The following is a 21,709-nucleotide window of genomic DNA, read 5'->3' on the forward strand; positions in this document are numbered from 1 at the left end:
GGAAGGAAAGGGATTAAAAACCACTTTACAGTAGAGGAATGTAGTTCTGTTTCCACAGAGAACAAAACCATTGAAAAGGTGGTTACATGGGAGTTTTGGAGAGATCCCTCGTGTGCCCCATGTTTCAGGATTCTCTATGAAACCCTGAGGTCTGAAATCCCAGAATGCCAGATGCTGGCAGTTCAGGGTAATGGGAAACAGGCATTTGGTGAGTAGGTCCTTACTTCTCTCAAATCTTTATCAGCCAACAAGGTCAGAGACCTTTAAGAGTCTCAGAATCCTTCACTTCTACCATTTCAGACTGGCAAGTAGTATAATGTAGTTATTATTTTTGCCCTACACATGCAGCATCTTTGTCAAAATAATAGAATCTAAACTGAAATTAGAAATCAAATGAACCTGAAAAAAATGTTATGTGAGCATACTTTTTTTTTTTTTTTTCTGAGTCTGCCCACTCGTGCTGTCTCTGAAGACAGAGAGCAGATATCACATGGACTCTAACTCTTCCACATGAAAGCCAGCTCTTCCTTCATAAAATAGCTCAGAAAAGGTTATACAGCCTTGAGTACTGTTTATCTGGAGATATACAGTAATCATCATCACACCTACATTTACCTGTCTGTGGCCAGAACTGGAACCCACTGTCCTATGTTAAACCTACTGTTTCTCTAGAATATGCATAGTAATCTTCTACACAGAAGACTCGCATCAGTTTGCAGGTTGAAAAACTTTCATTAGCCAGTAGAAAACACTGATAAGTGGAGTGTGACTGAAGTGCTACTTCATTTTAGTGTAGAGACAGTTTTACAGCTCTGTTCAAGGCTTTGAAACTTAAATTGGCTCCCTTTTGTCTGTTTTCTTTTTGATTTCATCAGTACCCAAAAATCTGGTCCTAATACAGGGTTAACTGATAAAAAAGGTATGCAAGTAAAATATAAACTGCCTGTATCATCTCATTGCAATCAATACAATATTAATTAAAAAAATCTTTTTGCGACATTTTGCTTATCAAAAAGTGTCGCATAATATCAAAATCCTGAATAGTCTGTAAGATTTATTTTAACTCATTCCAGATTTTTGCTGCCCCTTAATATTTCTTTTTATGAAAAATTATTCTGCAAACTCTCTATCTAGAAGTGTTTGATCAGAATGAACACCTACCTGTGTTCGTACTGACATTTCTGGATGTGTTTTGAACTGTCAGCTAAGAGATGATTTCATATATTGTCACAATTTTCACTGTGGTAGAGGTAAATCATCAGCTGTTATGTAGAAACACCATTATCACATCTAATTGTAGCTTTTGGAGGCACAGCAGGTGCTTCATTTTCTCACTTCTGGAATTTGAAGTGACAATGCTAGATGGATACAGATTTTGTGCTAGAGGGGGATCAAAGCAAAAGAAACATAAAAATCTGGAGCTGTACTGCTCAATGGCAGAAGTTAGCATCCAGGTGCCTGCCAAGGAGACATGGCTAGCTTAGACACTTCCACCTGTAGGTCTTTTCTAGTCCAAATCACTTTGACAGAGAAGAGTTAAGGAGTGACAAGGCATACAGTTATATCAGATTTATTGTCAGGACTGAGTGGCCAGATTTCTTAGATGCTTGGTCACTGCAGGTGATGACCTTTTCAGGGCTCAGGTTCAGGCACAGCAGGATATAGGTCTGGAAAAGAGTTACTCTGTGCTTGTTGCAGTGTAAGAAGAGAAAATACTTGGAAAATTCCTCACTTACTTATTCCGATGCATTTTTTTAATAATATTCAGAAGATCAAAGTTAAAACCTGGAACTGCTGTGGAATCAGAGTATTTCAAGCAAAACAGGCTATATTTTCCACTTTCCAAAACATACTCTTAATAAAGAAAAGGTGCAGTGGGAATAAACTCATTACTTATTCTTTGCCCAGAAGGAACTATTAAGAGTTGAATTTCTTCAGAAATCATGGAATTAAACTATTTTCTGAAGTTTCTTGGAGGCCACAGGGAACTTGTTATTTTTCTAAGGAGAATACTGAAAATAAGAATAACAAATAAAATTAATAGTTATGTGCAAGTTGATCAAATTGGGTAGCTGGTGGCTGTACATGAGAAGACAGGCAAAGATTTAAACTTACTTTTGAATTGTTTATGATTTGCATGATTTTGAACAAATAACAGAACAATATAAGGAAGAACATATTATGAAAGAGTGTTGCTAGTCCTGGAGACTGGAAGGAATTCTACAGAGTCCTAGGGGCCAAGGAGGTGCTATTCAAACAAGAAGTATGAAATGGGAATTGACAGACACTAGGTCCCTTTATTTTAGAAGAAGGATGATTTTCTGTCTGTCAGGAGTTTCAATTTTTATTTTTAAATTGTTAGTATCTTAATTACTGAAAAGCTGAAGACAGAAAAGTGTTCAAAATAAATCTAATGGAAGACGGGTTCTTAGATAAATCTAATGGGACTCAACCAAGTCAGTAAAAATAACTGAAGAGGAGCAAGGAGATGTTTGGTTCACCTTCCCTACAAGCTTTATTGTTTACTCTTAGTCTGGAGAATGATGATCTTTTCTTCCACCAAAGCAAGCAGCAGCCATCATTTTTTTTTGGGCCTCAGACTGTTCTGGGTGAAGCTCTCAGCAGCTCTTGCCAAAGTGAAAGGTGGCTCTGTGTGGAGGGAAGACATTCAGAAGATTCCTCGGTAGCCTCATGGTGTGGGCTGTCATGTAGGAAGTGGAGATTTTTACTCTCCAGCATGTTCTACTGACTGCATGTGGAGGAAGATCTTGAACAGGACTTAGATACTTCAGGAGACTAAATATAGTCTGCCACCACCACCTATGTTGTTCCTTTCAAGACTACAGGTTTTTAGTTGCCCACCCTCAGGAAGTCTCTTAGTTCAAGACACTTATTTATATTTTTACTACCCTGTTGGCACATCCCTTGTAACATGTTAAATAATGCATAAATAGGGTTTCTGGCAAATAGCTGGCATGCTTGGTTTAGTAATAAGGCATACAGATTTAAACTCATGAAAACTATGATGTGGGTGATCTCACTTCATTACCTTTTTTTGAAGAGGAGTCCGGTCATACTCTGAGTGATAGTGATGCACTAGCACTATAAACTGGCATAACAGAAGGAGAAAATATTTTTCTTTTCCTATCACACAATGCTTAAGATATGAAATGAATGCTATGGTTGATGAGCAGGAGCAGGCAGTAGATTTGAAATGATACAGAATTTCAACAGAATTGCTGCATCTTACCTTCTCCGGGCACTGACATAAATGACTTGGATGAGCAAATGGTGTTCTATCTTTATTTAAAAAAGGGAAAAAAGAAGCTGTTGGAGTTTGGCAGGCACTACAGCTTCCATGTTAGCAGGCTGTTTGCAGAAACTGTGCATTTTTGTCACTGATTATTTAAATTTAAATTAAGTACTTTGGAAAGTTTCTTTTGGCCTCATTTGTCCAAAATCTCCATCTTGGATAATTATTCTGACTTTTGTGAAATTAAGACAGTAGTCTTCATCAATATAAAATCACATGCACTCACTTTTTCAGTCTCTTAGAAAAAATTAGATCTGTTGTTCTAGAACCATGGTCATGATCACTGCATTGCATTTTCAAGTAGATGAAAATAAATGAAAAATGACCACAAAGTCACATCATATAAAATCTATTGCATGCACTCCATTAACTGTTCTTTGTTACGGGATCTTTTCTCAGGAAAATAAATACTTGGGGTTATTTTGTAGCCTCAGTACCTGATTTAAATGGGCAACTGGATGAAAATGGAAAGGCCCATGAGAAGGAAACAACAGCTCCAGACTTAGACACCAAGTCAGGCTCTGCACTGGTGTGGGCATGTGCAGGTCAGTGTCCCCTCCCGAACACCGCAACATATAAGTCCAGAGCGGACCTCTCACTTAAAATGTAAGTGATTAGTTAGAAATCGGGAAAACAATTATCCAAATCATAGGAACTGAAATCTCAAACAACTTATTGCCTAAAACTTTTAGGAGAATAAATTCAATAGATGTTTCCTTGCTAAATGTCTGCCTCTAGAAACCACAAGGGACTGTGAAAAAGACTGGCTGCTGCCACTGGAATAATCTGGTGACATGGCTGGAGGATAACTGCATTAAAAAAAATCCTGCTGTTTAAATTTATCACCCTTAATATGTGGCCAAAATAACACATTTAAGCATCTACACGGGAGATATATTTGTCATGAGTACCAATCAGTTGACTGAAATTCCTCTGGCTTACTAACAATTTTTGAAAGGTCACTGAAAAATCCTTCTATACAAGAGAAGGGCAGAGATACACATGCTCGTGTGCATGCATCTGGAGTTTTACCTTTTCAGAGCTGTCACATCTCACACATTAACTTGCTGCCTTACTGCTGTTCTCAGCCTCCTGGTGCTACATCAGCTGGCCAAGATTTTGCACCCACAAAATACCTGTGCTTTCCCTACGGAAGGAAAGAGCCATAGGCTGCTGTCGTGGTTTAAGCCCGGGCCATAAATTAGAACCACGCAGTCTACTTCCCCCCCCCCCAACCCCTTTCTTCCCTTCGCTCCCGGAGGGACGGGGAGGAGAATCAAAAGAATGCAACTCCCACAGGTTGAGATAAGAACAGTTTAATAACTCAGGTATAACACAAATCACTACTGCTACCACCAATAATAATAATGATAAAGGAAATAACAAGGAAGAGAATACAACCGCTCACCAACCGGTACCTCGCCCCCACCCTGCAGTGATCCCGCCCTTCCAGGAACTCTCCGTTCTACATCCTGGGCATGACGTGCTGTGGTATGGAATACCTCTTTGGCTAGTTTGGGTCAGGTGTCCTGTCCCTGCTTCCTCCCGGCTTCTTCTCCCCCCTGGCAGAGCATGAGACTCACAAAGTCCTTGGTCAGGGTCAGTATTCTGACCAGCAACTGAAAACATCGGTTTTATCAGTATTATTCCCAGGCCGAAAGTCAAAACCACAGCGCTGCACCAGCTACTAAGAAGGAGAAAAACTGACTGCTGCTGCTGAACCCAGGACAGCTGCCAGTTCAATCTTCCCTGACACTTGAGGTCTTGGTTGTCAAAACTTTTCTTCTTCCCAGCTCCATGCAATCCATTCCTCTTTCCCTGTGATAGCTTTGCTGTGACACCTGGAAAAGTATTCCAGTGTTTTCTGCTCACATGGATACTATAGTTACCTACTTTATGCAGTATGGTGGTCTTCATGGTGTAATGCCTGTCTAAAGATGTCAATGTAAAATAAATAGTGATGAAATTAATTATTATAGTTTCCATTTCATCTTTCTTCAAATGTCTTTCCACTCCTGACACTACAAAAGCATTCTTTTATAAAGAAACTCAACATCTGTGTTGTTTGGAAAAATTCAAAATTATTTCCAAGCTTCAAATTTATATCTTTTATTTTATTGTTTTTCATTGCATTTTTCACACAGTAGTGTAGAAATGACAGTCTACACTACTGCATGTTAATGCTTTTGAGCTGTCCTACTTTCATAGAATCATAGAACCATAGAATGGTTTAGGTTGAAAAGGACCTTAAAATCATCTAGTTCCAAACCCCCTGCCATGGGCAGGGGCACCTCACGCAAGACCACATTGCCCAAGGCTCTGCTCAACCTGGCCTAGAACACACGCGGCTAAAGAGAGCTGCAACTTCACTGAAATATTTTATCTTATTTTTCAGACCTAACACACCCATTTTGATCTCTTATATAATTCATTGCTCAGTTTTAATTGCAATGCAAAGAAATACTTTTGTATTACAAAAAAACCCTCCAAAAATCAAGAATAGAAAGGAGTACTTTGAATAATAAGTTACTATGACCTTTCACAAAGGACAGAAAAAATATGCCATATTTAATTTTTTTTCAAGAAAAGTAAATTTGGGAATTGAGACAAAACCAGCATGATTAGTTCAAAACATGTTGGATGAAAAATTCCCAGCTATCCCTGCGTGGGAGTAAACACCTATTAGCACTGCAAACAGTTAGTCATTGTGACTGTATTATAGCTGTTGCTGCAAATCACATCACAGCAAGGTGTCTTCTTCTCTCAAAACTATTATTTCCAGGGTTTGCTGCTCTTGTATTACCCTTTCTTTTAAAGCCCAGATAAAACACATTCCTGCAGAATACCACTTTATTATTTAATCTCCTGCAATTACTTCCTTAATTAAACCTAATTAAAAAAATTAAAAGATGTGAAGTGACAGAGAAGTGTGACTGTGAGTGAGGAAGAGCTATTGCTCCACCCTTCCCCCATCCTGTTCCTTGAGTACTATGTTTTAAATGCTCTACTGCAGCCAGGCTGAGCAGAATGTTTGGAATACCATTAGTCTTGCACTTAATGCAGATCTTCAGAGTCATCTGCAGTGCGCTTGGTGTCTGTGTGCTACGTTTGAATGTGCTGCAATCATATTACCCAGGGCATTTTAATTCACTTGATTTCCTCTATTTTTCCACCCTCAATGAATGTGCACACGCATATATAGTGAGACACTCACATGCACGCCTGTACAGACACACATTCCTGTATCCCCCCGGCTCTGCTCCAATTATAAAATTATAATTGTATTTGCTGGTAGTGGGTGGTCTGTAGGATAAACATAGAATATATCTGCATATAAAGTGCCTTTGAGTCATTGATCTGCATGAGTCATTTAATCAAGAGGTGTACCAGCGTGTGAGGAAAGGTAGGCTACATTTTACACCAAACATATTCAATATATTTATGTATCTATAAAATTCCACTCTGTAAGGAAAATGACAAGAAAAAAGCCCTTAGATATATACAGGAAATTATAAAGTTTTAAGCAATAATTAGCATAAATTTGTCCTCATTGCTTTTAAGAGAATTGTAAAAATCCTGCTGGAAGGAAGAACAGTAAATATTACACAACGAGACTTTTAAAAGTCCATGGATGCAAGGAATTGCAGAAGGTTATAGCAAAGCACTGCTAACTGTGTTAGCCGTGTACACTCTCTGAATGAAGAAGTCGGAGGGGAACAGAAGGCTAAAGAGTTAGCCCAAAGAAAATGGCTAAACTCTTCTGTGCGGGGACATCTACAGGTGGGCCTATGCCCAGATCAGGACACAATCTGGACCAAGGTCAGCAGGAGTGATGTAGGGGACAAGGTGCAAGCATGATCGCCTTCCCCAGCTCTTCCCTCCCCAGTAACCAGGGGCAAAGGGAACAAGAGGCAGTGCAGCTTGATAGAGGACAGGGGACCTGTGATGGGAGGAGAGAGGTGGGAACAAGGAACTGAGAGCCACTGAAGGGGAAAGAGTGCAGAAATGAGAAGGAAATTAAGAGGGGAAAAGAGAGGAGCAGCATCACAGTATACAAACACTGACACACCAAGAGAGGATTTGGTTAAGTGCCAGGGAAAACTTTTGGTGGCTGGGAGGTGGGAAGATGTGCACAAAACAGGTGCACAGGTTGTCCCTTGGCTTAGATTCTGTCAGTCTCTGGGTACTGGCTTCCCCCTTAGGGGGAAAAGGATGTGTTTCAGACCACTGCTTTCAATTATCTTTTATCATTATGTATAAATAATATTTCAAGCCTTTCAGAACATGTGATGGGAACTTTTGTCTCCTCCTCACAGCAGTTAAAGACATTAATAAAAAGAAGTTAATCTGACACATTTGCTGCCCCTTGGAGAACTATCATGGAAAATCAGCCTGAGATCTCCCAAGCCCTTGATTTTGTTCTCAACTTTTGTTTTTTGTTCTCAGCTATTGTTTTTCGTTTTAATTGCTCTTGGGAAGTTAGGAGAAGTGACTGACTGGGAGCTGCTGGGAAAGAGGAGATTTCCAAACATCTTGTGATGCAGCATGGACAACTTCAGCACGGATATCTGAAGAACAAACATTTGAGCTGTAAATAACTAGAGCAAGCTCTGAGCACCTTCAAAGAGGTCAGAATGCTTGGAGGAAGGGAATGCAGCTGTCAGTTAATTGAATTACTGAAAGAAATCAGACTGTTGTACAATGGAAGGGAAATTTGAGCTGCTCACGTCTTCTGCTCTAATAATTGTTCAAGACCAAACCATTGCTGGAAAGAATGAGATGTGAAAAATGAGCTAGAAAACAGCACAATAATATTATCCTGTCATTACAAGGATCAATTATAAGCACTTCTTTGGAATATTTGGCTGACTTCTTATCATTCTATCTCAGAAAAGGATATGACAGCAATAAAAGAGGTTCACAAACAGACAAGTGGTGTTATTAGAATTACAGAATGGCTACTCCATGGAAGGAAATTGAAATATTGTTTCATTTAGAGAGAAAATGAGTGAGAGGAGATATCCGATAAAGATACGCTATAAAGTAAATGTAAAGGGGGGGAAATGTTAGATTGCTCTCACCCTGAGCAGGAAAGCAACTAAGCAACTAAATCTAGTTAAGCTAAAAGATAAATAAACTTTGCCAACGTATCTAAAGATTGGTTCAGCTGTAGAACTCTCTATCAGCAGTTCAGCAAGATTTACATGACAATTTTTTTCCACCTAGTTTCCTTTAAATGCTTTAGAAATGTTTTTTCTGTAATCAGTTGTACACATTCCCAGTTTCAGCTCCAGTGTGTCATAATATTTTGCTGTTTCATTTCTTTTACAGATTCCTAGTCTTTTATATGAAATAGCTCACGCTTTCTTGTTCCCATTCTTCTAGCTGCCTTCATTGGGGAATGAAACTTTTCATCAAGTAGAGGACAAGAGTCAGGAAAAGTTTGTGATCACAGGAAAAATACTTCATAACTTGTTTTGATGAGGAAGAAATAATGAATGTTAAAATATTAATGTTTATATGTTGCATGAATGTCACTATTTATTTTGAATTGATAAATGAAACAATTATTGCTTACCTTCCTCTTCCCCTTCTCTTTTTCCTCTAGGGATTTTACTGTTAGAGGAGGCATTCCTGTGGATGAATCCCAAGAGGCATTTTGCTTTCTGCTCTTACCACATTCTTGACTTTGCCTCACCATTTGACTTTCAGAGGCAAATCTTTAAACGTGGGTAGTAGATGTATTGAAATGTTACAAGTAATCAAAATTTTTCTTTTGAAACTTCAATCTGTACACAGAGATCATTGATAACATTTTTGCAGCAATTTTTCTTTCCATGTAAATGATCACATTCCATATAGATATATATAAGCCTTCCATACATGTCTTCCAGCATCACCAGATTTCTTTCTCTTAGTTTATTTGCTATGATATTGTTTATAAACCCTTAAAAAAATATTTCTACACCATCATAGAATCAGAATTAACTAGGTTAGGAGACCTTTAAGACCATAAAGCCCATCATTTGCTTGATCATATGATTTGAATAACTGAATCAAGTAATCTTCAGAACTCAGCAGAAGTTTAAATCCAACTTTATCAAGCTCTTAGTAATTACATAGACCTCACTGTTAATTTATCCAGGGAGAACTTGATAGTTTATATCTTGGGTTGGATGCTTGGGTGGTCATGCTCAAGGATACTACTTTGTTTTCTGCACCTAATAATTTTGCAGGTTCCTCCCTCTGGCAAAATCAATTGGTGCAGCCAGTTCTGCTTTGTCCAGTGTGATAGACAATACTTGGAAAGGAGATGGTTCAGCACCGCTTGTACTGATGTCCCTTCCCAGAGCAGATGGCAGGGACCCTGTGTCCCAGCTGGAGCTGCATGGGGCTCTGTAAGGGATGGTAGCTGAGCTCATGCAATGTGTGCTGCTTCTGTGCCCTAAAGCCAGCAGGTACACAGAATGGCAAATAATCCTCACGTCTGGGGGTTTTCTTATATGTGCAAGCCCAAAGCCTATGACTTGAGTGGTAGCGGTGGTGTTTTCTTCACTAAAGTTTCATGGATTGCTACATATAGGAATCAAACGTTTCATTCCTATACAAAGTTGAAAAGTCAGCGTTGCCTTGCCACTGACATTGTCCTTCAGTCCCTTCCTCTTTCTTTTTTAAACCTCTCTGTGCTTTCTTCCAGGATGTTTCTTATCTATCTCCTCTCTAATTGGTCCAAATGGGTCTCTGTCCTTTGAATCTCTCTTCAAGAGGGTTCAGGTGAAGTCTTTCTTCACATTGCTTCCTACTGGTGACCTTGGACACCTCACCCACATGTTACGTTTTCACAGTGCTTCTGTTAAATGAAAGCTGTCACCTAATCTCTGCTAGGAGCCAGTCAGAAGTTCACTTTAAAAGGAAAAAAACAATCTAGAAGGATACTTTTCTACTCAGATAAAACTGCACTCTTGATCTTGTACTGACTGGGGATATGTGAAGTTCAGTTGGTTAAAGAGCTGCATTTAGCTTGGGCAGAACAAATGTCTCACTTGCTTCATATGGCACTTTGACATGGAGGACTTTTCAGCTTTAGCTCAGCTAGAGAGTTTGGATTGGCAGAGTTCACACCTGTATAAAATCCAGGCTGTGGTGAATTCAATAAGCAATCCATATGGCAATTGAAAGTTGATACATGCGGGGCACTGAGGCTTTCACATTCATGTTTTAGAAGTTTTCAAACTGTCTCTCATTGAAGCAGTAACTTTCTCCCTGGAGATTTAACTACAATTCCAGCTTTTCTTCTTTCTGTAGGCAACTCATGTAACACTACATTTAGTGAAGAACAGTCTCTCAGATTGCTCCGTTAAGGCAAATTATTTACCTTTCCACCACTTGCTTTGCAAAGAGCTGTAAATAAACCACACAAATGGTGAATACTGCACATGGGATTTGCTAATGGCTTTCATTGTAAGCATCTAATCATCTGTCAGCAAGAAATATGAAGCTTTTTGGAACTAGAGCTTGATTTCTTTCAAGATAGTCAATTATATAAATAAATAATTTGAAATATTGATCTTTCTTTTGCAGTAAAGTCAGGTTTTCCACTGCTTTTCCTGAGAGTGCTAGAGAGCCTGGAGCAAGTGATAATGTCGGAGACATCCCTTCAAACTATCACGATTTCAAAGTGAAGTCACTTTCACACACCTTACTTCTTGACACCAAAAGCAAAAGATGGTAAATAAGAAACATTTTTCTACCAAACAGTAATCTAGGAGGGAATTTAGATTCCAAAGCAACCATAAAGTATCTCTTCATTGATTTATGTATTCTGACTTAAGCTCAGTTTTAAACTAAGGGATTAGAACATTAGAAGTATCTCAGGCAGGGACAATGTGACATGTATAACAAAAACAACACCCTCATTTCAACCCTGGTAAAGGCTCTTCATCATAACTTGCGCAACAGCTGCCTGGAGCCCAACTCAATTACAAACCAAGAGCTGCTACAGCTTTACTTGACAGTTGGTCTTTAATAAATGCAGTGAGTAATGAAATGTACATGATACTGGTTTGAGTTTGCTGGAAATTTAAGCCACACAAAAGGAAAAGTACAATAAATCTCTTTTCAATGATTCTGTGGAAAAAAAAAATCCTTTGTCCTTTCAAGCTCTCAGTACATCCTGATCTCTTCAGCCACTGTCCTGATTCTTTTTCATAACATTCAGTCTGTGTTTGCTTGAAAGACTTGGTTCTCATTCCAAGTTCTCTAAATTAATTATAGTTTTCTGTCTCAGCCTATGTTTCATAGAGTTAATAACCTGGGATCACTGATTCCTGTGCTCTAAGAGGCAAACCTGTGCTGAATTGCTCCCAGTACAATATTTTATTTTGAAAATCTGGACAGTTGTTATGGCTAAATAGGAAAAGAGGCCACACATACCGCAGCTGCTTATAACAGCAGGCAGAGGGATTGGACACAACAGTAAAGCAAGTTCTTGCAATTTCTTTAACTTTTGAAACCCTTGTTCTGGAAGTGCTGAGCATTTTTCAGTCTAGTTACAGAAATGGTATGAAAATAAATTTCTAACACAGCTCACAGCACTAACTCACTTTGAACTTATTCATGTAACTTTGCAGATGAATAGAAAAAGTAAAAATCAATTTAACTCACAAAACTGTTAGAAAATCCCAGAACACAATTAGACTGATTCATGTGAGGGGACATGAAAGACTGTGATTTAACTTGTTTAAATTTAATTACAGATGGCACTAAACCCCATGAGTCAAACTAGCCATAGTGAATCCCTGAGAGTCCCTGAAGGGCTGTGAGATGAAAGAGGAAGTATGTGTGATACTTCTCCTGTCTCTGTGTCTTTTCCAAAGGGCATGTTGTCCCTTATAAACAACACGAGAAGGGCTCCAGCTTATTACAAGGTGGCATACAATAGTGTACTCGCGTAGTACTCAAGTTGTGTTTTCTGCCCATGAAGGAAGAGTAGAGCAAGATTTTCTATTGACACACATGCTATGCAGTGGATGTACATCTGCAGTAGCAGTACCCCTCTGAGGTGGTTGGAGACAGCCCCTCAGCACCCTGCTCGGCACATGCAGCACATTCAGGTGTGTTCTCAAGGGTATCAAATTCTGAAAAATCTGTCATATAACAATTTGAACAACTTTGAGACCTTTTCATGCTTTGAATGTGCACAATGAAAATGTATAGATGCATATATTATTGATATTTGCCTCAATCTGTTAACTTTGTTTTTATTTAATACCCATTAACTTTCTTTTTTTAAAACAGCAAAAAGTCAAATGGATGCAAGAAACAATAAAAGTTTATTGCAAGCTATGAACCACAGCCACTCAGTCACCAAAGACGCAGATAATCAATTGAAAGTACAAAATTTTCATTGGTGATCTGTCACCTATGAAAAGACTTTTCAGCACAAAATCCATTTGCACTCTTATTTTAAATGAATGATTAAAAAAACTTTTAAAGTGTTTGTGGTCAAGGTCAACAACTGAGTAGTGGTAGACACTTGAAAAATAACTTTCACCCACATATAAAGCGGTAGTCAAGAGAAGGCATATCCCCACTCGACTCATTCTCTGTATAGTTGTTCTAGGACTTAAATGTAGAAGCAGTGAAACGTATCACTTAAAAATACCCCATCTTAGTATTTAATCTTCCAGTTTCTCTACATGTAGCCTATTTAAATATGAATGCCCCATTTACTGCATAATTTTTCAATAGCATTTTGTCTTCAAGACATCATATAACAAAATGAGTCTATCCCATTGCTCCTATGAGTTCATTGTTACCTAGCTACTGGTATCCTGGGGCTTACCTTCTACATAAACTCTAAAATCCAGTCCTTTTACAACATCTCTATGGCTGAGCTGGGCTTAGTAATATTTCAAGTCCTCCTTTGGCGGTGCTGCCCTGAACAAAACACTAGTCTGTCTTACCCTTCTTACGTAAGAGTATTTTGAATTTTCTGAACAGATGTCCTTGCTTCGACAAGGCTCAAGTACAAAGTTATGACTCAGGCAGGGTAAAACCATGAAGCAGGGTTATGGACCCAGCTCCTGCCTGCTGGAGTGAAATGTTAGAAATGACTCTTCAACAATGTTATGTCTGAACATCTAAAAAAAAAATCCCCAAAACCTTTGACCCAAGTAAGTTAAAAAAACTCTGAAAAGTCCTTTGACAAACATGTCACTGTGATATTATTAAACCAGCCTTATACATATTTCCAGGACCTCTTCAGCCAGTGGATTAATCATTGACATCTAGTTTTCTTTGTTATAACATGCTAGTTTTATATTCATCAAGCAGACCTTAGAAAATATAAACAGGAAGTAAAACCCAGGCACTAGGAATTACAACATAGCCCAGATCCCACACCAAGGAAGGGCTCATGGGTTTTCATAGAACAGAAACACAAGAGTTTTTAGAATAATTCATGGCCTGCTCTGAAGCACTCAGGACTCACAACTCAAAGCCATTTTCCAGAATAAATGTGTTACTTTTTTAATGAAAGATCACATTTTTTTGGAGCTCTCAAGATGCAAAACTTGACAATCTGGTGCTTCCACCTTTCTATTCTATAAACTGTGCTTTGTGAAAATTTTAAAGCAACTGAAAGCCAACTTCCAAAGCCAGGAAAAATGAGGAAAGTCTACCACTAAGCACTGATGTTACAAACCTTCAGTGAATGCTCTGAGTCATGTTTTAAATTAATTCCACTTTAATTAGAAACCAATAGTAAATATCATGTGTGGGAAAACTGTGTAAGAATAGGTTGGCTATGCTCACAGCTTTGACATAATTAAGCTGGTCAGAACAGTGATTTCTATACCTTTTTCTCATGAAAATCTTTAATTTTAAGATTTTTTGTGGTCAGATATTGTCTTGATCATATTTTGGTCTTTAACACTGCTGAAATTCTGTTGAGCCCATGAGGGGCTTTTGTCAATATTCAATCCCCTTTGCTACCAGGTCAATATTAATTTTGTCTGTAGACTTAGGCAGCTACCAATCCCAATGCACTGTACAGCATTTGGGTTAATTTTGACTTGCAAGTATCTTAATTACCAGGTTTAGAATAAGCCAGCTTGAACACTACCTATTTGTTTTAGCTTTGCATCATTTAATGTTGGAATTGGTGTTGAAAAACCAAGAATCTGGACGCATCTGCCGAGGTGCATCAGGAAAGCAAGATCTGTCCCATGCATGGAGGGGAAGGCTGGACCACAACCCAGCTCTGTGGGGCTGGCCCGACAGAGACAGACCCAGGGTAGCCCTGACCAAAAACTGTCAGCCACGTGAAGAAAGAAGAGGGAAAAACAAAAATAAAATGAAGCAAAAAAAAATTTCATAGGTAAAATAGGGATTCCAGTGGAACTGTAACTCAGTAACCTAAGAGAAAGCTCATAAAATAGTCAACATCCCAGCTTTTGCTTTGCAGAACAGATGAGAAAGCTGCATTGTGATTGCACAGAAGAAACATCATACCTACAAATTATGGCAGGGAAAGATAAATGTCCCTCTCAAATGTATCACTATCTATCTCAGCAATGCTAGTACAACACAAGTGTGGTGCTGCTCTTGAGGAAGAGCTAAAGTAAATGTGTTATCCTAGATCTTACTTGGGATGTTTAGCAACTTTTAAAAAATAAAATACCATTTTGGCTGAATTATTTATAGTTAGTCTCTTCAAGACAAATTGAAGCAGTTACAAAAAAATAATTTCATCTCAGCACCATTATGCATGTACTTACACCCTAAGCTACATTTAAATGCACAGAAATGTAAAAATAAAACTAAAAATCATTAAAGTTTAAGTGAACAGATTCTAAAATTTCACACCTGATACAGCATCTGCACAGTCATTTATTGCATTATAAATTTTGACTTCTGGAATCAGTAGTAATTAGTGTTACTGGGAGCATATGTAGTTATTAGTTAGACACTGGTTTTATTGGAAGCACCAAAGCTCATGTTCTTTATATTTCAGTAGTCTATCATAGCCTCTTTAGCACTTTTCTTCAGACTTGCAACTACTGCCTTTCTGCTGAAAACAGTAAAAGAAAAGGAAAAGTTTCCTTGCTAGAAATATAAGTAAACTATTTTAAAATGGAAAATACTTTGACATTTCCTAAAAAAAGTGGTGGGTTTTCTAGATACACTCGCTATTCTGAAGAAATGGGATAAAAGATTTTGTGTGGGATCTCCTAATTATAAACTTAAAATATTTAAGAATGGATATCTGCAGCTTTGAAAATCAAATATATTTTTATGACACATTTGCAAGTAGGATTTCCAGACCACAGATTGCTTACCTAAATGAAAGAGGCATACTGAAAGTCTAATTTGGCTAGTCTAGAAAGAAAGGCTTATTCTTTCCCCTGTTATTTATTTGCCACTAGGTGAAAGCTGGGAGAATTTCTTTTTTTTTAACCAGGAAGTTTTCCATTTGGAGAGGTTTGGTCTCCTAAGGAGACATCCATATTTTTCTATGAAGTATTTCATAAAGTGTTTCACTTTTTCAAAAATTTGTTAAAAAATAGTGGGTTTATTGATAGAAAAAATTTAACAGGAACATGACAATGTAATAACATTATTTGCTGCATAATTTATGATAGTGATGTGTAGACATGTACCTGTTTTAACTTAATTTTATATGAACATTTCATCTCATCTGACTAATATGAGAAATGTTTGATATCCAGAACTCTGAGAATTTGTGAATATTTTTTCAATGAGATTTTTTCCTAGATAAAAGATATACTTGAAAGACATTATTATTTACAGCCTTGATTAAGTGTCTGCTCTGCAATAGACAACTACAAATACAACAGCAAATATAAAATTTACTATTTGCTAGGCTTATGCTGCATATGAATCAATGTTAATTGATTGTCTCCAGCCTCCTTCCTGTTACATAGTTGCTAGGTTAACTACTAGACAGTAATGTGAGCGATGAAGGAGCTGTGCATTAGTAGTGGGAAAATCAGTGCTGTTCGATCTCTTTCTGCACCTTCGGGAAGCATCTTTTCCCACTGAGCTGATTTCCTAAGGCATGTTAAACTTACTTCTGAAAATAACCTCCAAACCAAATATCTTAGGGATGGTAGTATAGACACTATTGTATTCACAAATTTTAATTGTGGTTCTTGGTCTGAGAGGTCCCTGTAATTGACACTGTCTGGTGTGCCAAAAATGTCACATTATGAATGAAAGACAGTATCTCTGCCATCACCATGAGGATCTGCTCCCACAGCTGCTGGTGTGATGTACCATGTGGCTGAGGAATGAATCTCAGCTGCAGAATCCTAAAGCATGCATTTGGTAATGCTAGAAACTGAAGGCACAGTGATGAAGGAAGCTTTTAGGAGGCCACCCACCAACTCATTTTGTCTACTTAAATGATTGACAAGGATAAAGCAGTGACATTCCTTGTGTACAGACAGCTGCAGTGTCCTTCACACTGATAACAATATCATCCCTCCCACACCACTGTTCATCCATTCCTTCAAATGGCAACTGTGGGTGGTTAAAATCAAGCTACAGAAAGTGTACAGGTTTCAGAGGAAAAGTGAATTCTCCTATTTCATAACTTCCATGTTGACTTCAACTGAGATATCTTATTCTTACTCATGGTCTCGTAATAAGACTATCGATGGCAGCAACTGCTGCCGCTGGGTGTGGAAAGCAGTCAGGAATATGGATCTCAGCAAGAAACTGGCACCGAAGTTATGTTCAGACAGTCATGGCTAGATTCTTGTTTTCCCTCAAATCCAATCCTTTTTCCTAGAGCAAAACCATAACATTTAGCAAAATTTCTGAGAGCTCAGAGCACAATGGCTTCTCAGCCTTCTCCCAAGCCCTTTTCAAACCTAGCATCAGGTCAGCTACCTACACTCCAGCGGCAGTGCCCACCACAGCGTTCACCATGCATGGCCCTTCTCAGGCCACCTCTGCCAGTCTTTAGGATTTGTGCAAAAATGAAATGAAGTCTGCTATTCATGGAGACTGCCAGAATGGAAGATCAGTGAATCATAAATGTGAACTTCTACATCCAGGACAATTTGGATATTTCACTATCCTTCAACTTTTTCCTTGCTGCATCTGACAAAGATTTGTGGTCTGGTTAAGTAGTGTACATGCTGAATTTTGTGGAAATCTTCTGGCTTGGACCTCCACTAGTTGCTGAGTTGTATTTTTTTGCAGGTGAACAGAAAGCAGATCTTCTACGTAGTTGCCAATAAAATAGGCGGAAGAAAGTACTGCAACTAAGCTATGACAGAGAAAGATCATTAGGAGATCAACTTTAAAATCAAAACATCTATTTCTATTGTGTGATTTCTGACACCTACTCAGTTTGATTACCACATATACAGGCACATATGCTTGCCAGACAGGCAGCTGGTAAAAGGAATTATTTGTGTGGAAATGCAAACAAATTCTGCTCAATTTATTCTGCATGCTTTTTTCCTTTGATTTTTTACTATATATTATTTTACATTAATCACCCACCAAGCCACTCTGGTTACAACTACTGAAGGAGTACCTTGTGTGTTTATTATTTATGTTCCCATAATCTGTGTAAGTGAAAAAACATAATGAAAAAATTACCTGTGACATAAAATAATGAGATGAAAGGAAAAATGAGCGATGTTCAATGCAGTACTTGGAGTAAAATATTTAAAACTCAATTAAAAACTAATGAATAAAGAGATATCAGAAAAGATGTTGACACCAAAATCCCTACAAATAGGATAGGAAAACTGGACATACTTGGACATTATAAAGTTTGTGTGATATTGAGTACCTCTACAACACTTTATCAGTTTCAAGACAGCAGATAAAAGATCAGTCCTGGGTCACATCCCATCACAGCACAGGACTGATTGAAGAGTCATTATTAGGTCTGAGAATAAGGCTCTTGGAAAAAAGTAACGCTCAGACAACAGGGACCACTTGACTGCTGCCTTATCTGGGGATAATGCTGCCCCCCATTGTTGCACTGAGAACAAAGACAGCGACAGATACATGGAAGAAAGAATAGTATCAAAGTGCAAAACTTAGGAATTAAAAAAAAAAAAAAAAAAGACAATTACCATGGTAAAGGCTGTAATTTAAGACTTGTTTTTATATCGCTCAAATGAATATATGTCTTGAGACCTGAATTCTAGAGATGAGAGAACAGCAGCGACACTGCAGCATGTGAGGAAGAACAGTGTCTATTCCTGATTAGCATCTCAGCATCCCAGCATCCCACTGTCCTACTTTATTGTTGTCTCCAAACAAATGAGTCACAGAAAAATCTCAGACAAGAATGTTGCTTTATTGCAAAGTCATTCCTTTCTTCCCTGTCTGCATCCTTCCTTCTGTCCTCCTCTTTAGAAAATGCAGGACCTCTGCTCCAAATGACCCTCAGTTTTGAAATTTTGTAATATTTAACTGCAACTTTAAGAAAGCAAAACCATTTCTGCTTTCAAGTGAATCACAAAGGAGAGGTCTTTGGCAGGCATTATTATCTTTAAACTTGTACTAAACTGAAGGCTGAAAGAAAAGGAAAGCTTTGTTTCCAAGCAACTTTTTTTCTTACTAGTCTGCATCCCAGGTCACGTGTATGATGCAGGGTGCATATACACATGTTGTGGGAGGTGACAGCAATCATAATTTTGTTCTGGGAATCAGCAGTATAAAAATCATGAAATATATGTAATACATTTGGACTACAAGGCATACTTTCTAATTTAGAAAGAACTGAACTCCAGTTAAATGGAAGTGCAGCTATTGTTTAGTTTCTCAGCTTGCTAATGGCCTCACAAAAGTTATTGCGGCCCTTGCTGGCTTAAAGATTGGAACAAGAACGAAAAAACCCACAGTGTTACCATGACCTTTAGCAGGTGTAACTGCCAAATTTCTCATCAATAATGTATCCAGGAAGAAAAAAAAAATCAATTAACCTAAAATACAGGAATTTAAATGTATACAGAAAGGAAAAAATTCAGTGAAAAGTCCAACATGAACAGTTATGGGATTTTTTTAGTATGATAGTCACGTAACAAACTTGCTTCACAGTGATAAATAGCTACCATTAGCATACAAAATGACTGTAACACAGTCCTTTACATGTAATTATAGCACAGTTCTGACACTTTTAGATACAGAAGTTGATGAAAACTCAATTTTCCAGTGTTTTGATTCCTATCTTCAAGCCACTATCCTAAAAATAATTGAAAAGAACTTGATCCCATGTACATAGCTAGAACAGTGGTGCTGGTTTTAACCCCAGTAGGCAGCTTAGCCCCACAAAGCTGCTTGCTGTCTCCCCCACCCAAAAGCAGCCCCTGCCAACCAGCCTCCCTTCCCAGTTTTATTCCTGACCATGATGCGATATGGTCTGGGGTATCCCTTTCATCAGTTGGGGTCATCTGTCCTGGCTGTGTCCCCTCTCAACTTCTTGTGCACCGCCAGCCTACTCTGGTCAGTGTGAGAGAAATAAAAGGCCTTGGCACCATGTGAGCACTGCTGAACTGTAAATGAAATATTTCTGTGTTATCAACCCTGGTTTGGTCACAAATCCAGAAGAGCACCACATGAGCTACTATGAAGAAAATGAATTCTATCCTAGTAAAACCAGTACATATATATGTATACATACATATATACAGGTTGCCTGTATCACAAGAGGCTCCAATAAATCGCTGCCTATAATCTACTAGGCTTCCAAGTTTTTTTCCCTAAAGAGAATTGTCCCAATTTTCTCTTTACTTGAAAAATCCTCATCAGAAGTAACTTTACAGAAGACCATAATACAGAATAGAAAGAAAGATTGATTGAAAAATCCTGTTCAGAAGCAACTTTGTGGAAGAGAGAAATTGAAAATACAGAATTGAAAGAAAGTTGATGTATGATCAGTTTGGGATTTTTGCTTCTCTGAAGATAAGTAAAAGTTCATATCTAACAAAAGTGTCGCTCTAATCCTGTGAAAACAGGAGTTGACATCCACCTTACACCCCAAGGGCAACAACAGCAATAGAGGAAGATACAAGCGTGGTCAGAGAGATATAAGAGACAACATGTGTCTAAGTTTGCGAGACAACTTGCCTGACTGTTATTACTTTCATTCATTTGGGACTCCATTTGGTAACTTCAATTGATGGGAAACTCCATTTTCAAATGTGTAAGCTCCTTTGGTTACCAAGCTCCACATGCGGGAGTGAGGAAGTTTGTGTTGCCTTTGAGGGAGGCATCCAGTAAAGGTGCCTCTGGAAGGACTGGGTTCCCAGCCACAGAGGGGATTCGGGTGTGGGGCAGGGTATCCACTGTCTGAATTAGAGCTGAGCTGGTGGAAAAATGTCCCCCTTTATTTGCCTTCTAGTATTAGCAAAATTAAAAAACAAAGCAACATAAAGGCAATCTGTTATTTTCCACTGAACTGATTTCCCCTAGGATGGGTGTGGAATAACCCCTGGAAAAGGCACATGCAAAATGTGTGTATCAATGCTGCTGTGAGGACACCACATCAAGAGAACACAAAATTGAGCTGTTCACTTGGAGGGCAAATCTCTTAATTGCTTGCTCTGTTCCTGGAATACATTCAAGTTCACATTATTAGGTTTTCCATCTACATATAGACTGTGTGTCTCCCGTTTCACAATTTCATTCAGAGGTTTCTAATTGGTAAGGACGTTAAATTATAGGGATACAGAGGAAACGGTGGATGCATTTCCATTCTTTGGGGGACTAAAATAACAAAAGCCAGCTCTGATTAGAAAAGCTGCAGATAGATTCAGACCTTGTGTTAAAAACATGGGAAATTGTTCCAAGATGACAGAAAGATTTTTTTTAATGAGATAGTCAAGTTGCTGCAGATTGTCATTAAAAACAACTACGGATACTGAATTGCCAGTTGGCTAATATCCCTGAGTAGTTTATTGTTGTTTAATGATTTTTGAACATTAAACACCAATTCCTCAGGGTTGTGTTTTCTCTTTTCTGCTTCTTCTTTTTTTTTTTTTTTTTTTTTTTTTTTGTTTGGTTTTTTTTAAATTAAAATAAAAGTAATTTAAATGTCTCTACAATGTGAAATGATGCAATAGAGTGATTGAAAGCATCACACAAGAAGAGAAATTAGGTTTGTCTTATTGTCTTTCGGTATCTGAATATGGCTGCAACGTGTGTATGAAAAACAGGAAGTAAAATCATAAATTCATATTGGTATCGGAAACATCTTAGTCCTAAATATTTTCACTGAATTCAATGGAATCACTCTCTTACTTTTATGGCTTGTTCTAGGACATCTAACAAAGATCTAGGACAACGAATAATATTACATCGTGTAGAAGTAATGGATGGTATAGTAAATGAAATCTGGGAGAA

Source organism: Psittacula echo, assembly GCF_963264785.1.
Source record: "Psittacula echo genome assembly, chromosome: 4".
Classification (NCBI taxonomy): domain Eukaryota; kingdom Metazoa; phylum Chordata; class Aves; order Psittaciformes; family Psittacidae; genus Psittacula; species Psittacula echo.